Genomic DNA, 3,361 nt, shown 5'->3' on the forward strand with positions numbered 1-3,361 from the left:
TTTTCCCGCCCTTTTCGTGTTTCCCGCCCTTTCCGGCTTAAGCTCCGCCCCATTTCCCAGCGCGCCCCCGCGCGCTATTTAAGGGCTCGTGAGGCGGCGCGTCGGCCATTTTGTCTCTGAGGCGACCGCGGGAGGTGGGTCTGAGGTCGGTCCCTGAGGGGGCTCTGAGGGCCCTCTGAGGGGTCTCTGAGGGGCTGAGAAGGTTTCTGCAGCCGCTTTTTCCCCCTCCCCGAGCCGGCGAGGGAGCGCCCGGCAGCGCCGATCGCCTCAGAGCGCCGCCATTTTAGGGGCCTGAGGGGCTCCTGGAGGGGCCCTCGCTTCCCCGAGGGGCTTTCGGGGGCTTTTCGGGGCTGAGGGGGGCGGCCGGGCCGTGGGGGCTGCTCGGGGATGAGTCTCTCACAGACCTGTGCTGACCACGCGCTGAAGAGTTTTGAGTTCTCTGAGGGCTCGTCCCGCCCCGGCCTGAAGTTCGAGTGCTTGATATTTAGTTTATTTGTGTTTTTAACGATTTCTTTTGTGTTTTGTTCTCAGGTTTTGAGGTTGCAGAATGGCCTCTCTGCGCGAGGTGAGCTTTAAACCCGCTTTTTGGGGTGGAAAAATGCTGGATTTGAGTAAAAAGGGCAGCAGTGCTGCGGGGATGATCCACTGAACTCTCTCTTGCTGATGGTCTGGTGGAGAAGCTCCTGGAAACGCTCTGAGTGGCACTGACACGAGTGGGGGGGTTTAAACCATCGATGGGGGGTGAGACCCTCGTTTAAATCTCCTGGGGAACTTTAGACCCCCCCCCCCATGGGGGATTTAACCCTCGTGGGAAGGGTTTAGAGCCTTTAAAGGGGGGTTAAAACCACACTGAGAGGGTGGAAAACCCTCGAGGGGGGATTAAATCCTCTTGGAGGTGGGAGTTAATCCCACGCGGGAAGGTTTAGACCCACGTGGGAGGGACGAGAGACCCCCGTGGGAGTGAAAGTTTATCCCCTGGGATGGTTTCTTTGGGGCTCTTTGTCCCCAAAACACCATTTTAATGTAGTTTTTTTTTCGTATTTTTAAGCCGTGGAACCGTCACGGGGGTTCCCCCCAGCCCCTGTCAAGGTGAGCACCCTCTTTATGTCCCTTTTTTATTGGGATTTTACCTTAAAATTTTTGTGCCCTTTTCCTCCCCAGCGAGGAGCCCAAAAAAGCTCTAAAATTCCTCCTCCCCCTCCCCCGGTGGAAATTTTGGGTTGAATTCTCCCTTTTTTTGGGCTGTTCGATGACGAGTGACAACGACAAGCATATGGCTGAGGGACCTTGATGCCACATGATTTCTGAGAGCAGCTGGGGAGTGGGTTAATTAGTTAAATAATAGCTAATAACCCAGAGATTAGTAGTAAACCGTAAATAATTCCTCATTTTTTTAGGGCCGAGGTAGTGGGAGAAGAAAACGTTGGTGGATGAGGTGACTCAGAGTCACCCCCAGAGTGATTCTGAGACCCCTCAGGAGGTCAGTGCCCCCCAAACCCCCCTCAATCCCCTCCTAACCCCCCCAAATCCGAAGCGATGACACCCCGGGCTGGAGGACACGTCCGATGGCAGCTCCAAGTTACCAAAGCCCTGATCGGATTTGGGGAGGGGGTCAAAGACCCCCCTAAACACCCCCCCAACCCGTGGGGGTCTGAGCACCCCCTGATTCCCCTCTTTTCTTCCCCCCACAGATGATCCAGGTGGGGATCCCCGAGGGGCCAGGTGAGTTTTTGGGGGTCCCAGGGGTGGTTTTTGGGATCCCCCAGGGTTAAAAACCACAACATGGTGGATTTGGGGGGGTCGTATAGCTGGATTTGGGGTCCTGGGGTAGAAATGATTGCCTTGAGTCTGGGATTTTGGGGGTCCTGGTGATGGGTTTGGGGGGGTCCTGACTTGGGGTGACCCCCCTCCCCCCCACCCCCCTTAGGTTGGTTTGGGGGGAGTCTTTTCAGTGTTTAAAAATTTTATAAATTGTCCTGTAGGGAGTTATTGAGGTCCCTGATGTGGGTTTTGGGGTCCTGGGGATGGTTTGAAGGGTCCCTGGGGTGGGTTTTGGGGATGAGTTTGGGTGTCCCCCAAAGGTTCCAACCCCCCCCACGGTGAGTTTGGGGGATCCTAGATTGGGGTGACCCCCAGGGGGATGTTTTGGGGGGGGGTCCCGGCCCCCCATGAGGAAAACCCTCCATGTCTGACCCCCCTGACGGGCCCAGGACCTGCCAAGGTGGAACCCACTGGTGCCCCCGGGGGGGACACGAGGAGAGCCGGTCCCGTGGGGACGGTCTGAGGGGGCCGGGGGGGCTCCTTGGGGGGAATTTTGGGGTGTTGGGGGCACATCTGACCCCCCCTTTGTTCCCTTTGCAGGTTCATTCCAGCGCTGACCCCCCCACCCCACCATGGGTGGATTTTAGGGGGTCCCTCAGGGGGTCATGAACCCTCCCACAGGTGGGTTTGGGGTCCTGGGTGGGTGATTTAACCCCCCCAGCGAGAAATTTTGAGGGTCCCTGAGTTTTGGGGGTGACTCTTCCCCTCTTGGGGGGTGTTCTGGGTTTAGGACCCCCCCAAAGGATCAGTGGGGGGGGTCCCATGGGTGGGGTGACCCCTCAGGTCCTATGGGGGGGGGTCAAAGGACCCTGGGGTGGGTTTAGGGGGGTCCCATCGTGATTTTGGGGTAACAACTCCCCCCCCCCACAAATGGGGGTTGGATTTGGGGGGTCCTGGGCTGGTTTTTTGGGTGATCTGGGCGTGTTTTGGGGCCCCCCTGGGCGTGATGACCTCATGAATCTCGTTCGGCTGAGGCTGCTGCTGAGAACCTCTGGCCTGACCCCGGGGTGGGGAGCCCTTCCCCCCCCTTTTTGGGTCCCCCAAAATTCCCAGAGGACCCCCCTGACCCCCCCAATTTGTGTCTTTTCTTCCCCTCCCCCTCCTCAGGTGACTTTAAGGACCCTCAGGGACAAGGTATGTAAATAAGGGGGGCGTGGTTTTGTAAGGATGACGTCATCCTCCTGATGACGTCACCCAGGTGGAAAAGAGGGGTCCCCCCGATTTTGGTGATGACGTCACTAGCTCACTTTGACCCCACCCCCTGAAAACACCCGAACACCTGAAAAATTGGGGAGGGGGGGACACCGGGAGGGGTCTGAGGGGAGAGGGGACCCCCTGAGACCCCTCCCCCCTCTGCTGTCCCACAGGTACCGGGGAGACCCCCATGGGGGAGGGGCTCAGGTGAGTCTGGGGGGGCTCTCAGAGGGATTTTGGGGGGTCCAGGGTGGGTTTTGGGGTCCCCCCCGTGCCGAGGATGAGGCGATACCGCCCCAGACTGAGCCCCGTGACTGAGTGGTTCTCCCTGAGGCTCTGGGGGGGG

General features: G+C 58.6%; 1 long non-coding RNA gene and 3 other non-coding genes across 5 annotated transcripts; all 4 read left to right on the plus strand.

Moving 5' to 3' along the window:
• The first annotated feature begins 106 nt into the window (after nucleotides 1-106).
• Nucleotides 107-1,454, plus strand: LOC114072534. 2 transcript variants are annotated; one of them, XR_003574192.1, is made up of 4 exons: nucleotides 107-134; nucleotides 532-565; nucleotides 1,049-1,089; nucleotides 1,398-1,454. It is a non-coding gene; the product is annotated as an uncharacterized LOC114072534 (long non-coding RNA). The 2 variants fall into 2 exon arrangements; XR_003574193.1 differs by having other exon boundaries at nucleotides 111-145.
• On the plus strand, nucleotides 630-703 carry LOC114072537. The gene has a single exon (XR_003574196.1). It is a non-coding gene; the product is annotated as a small nucleolar RNA SNORD26 (small nucleolar RNA).
• Nucleotides 1,455-2,163: 709 nt separating the features above from the next.
• On the plus strand, nucleotides 2,164-2,289 carry LOC114072540. Its single transcript, XR_003574199.1, has one exon. It is a non-coding gene; the product is annotated as a small nucleolar RNA SNORD22 (small nucleolar RNA).
• A 996-nt stretch (nucleotides 2,290-3,285) lies between these two features.
• Nucleotides 3,286-3,353, plus strand: LOC114072538. Its single transcript, XR_003574197.1, has one exon. It is a non-coding gene; the product is annotated as a small nucleolar RNA SNORD31 (small nucleolar RNA).
• The last annotated feature ends 8 nt before the right edge of the window (nucleotides 3,354-3,361 follow it).

This window comes from Empidonax traillii, unplaced genomic scaffold (assembly GCF_003031625.1).
Source record: "Empidonax traillii isolate 1590-97213 ecotype Southwest subspecies unplaced genomic scaffold, ASM303162v1 scaffold3440:size12991, whole genome shotgun sequence".
In the NCBI taxonomy this organism is placed as follows: domain Eukaryota; kingdom Metazoa; phylum Chordata; class Aves; order Passeriformes; family Tyrannidae; genus Empidonax; species Empidonax traillii.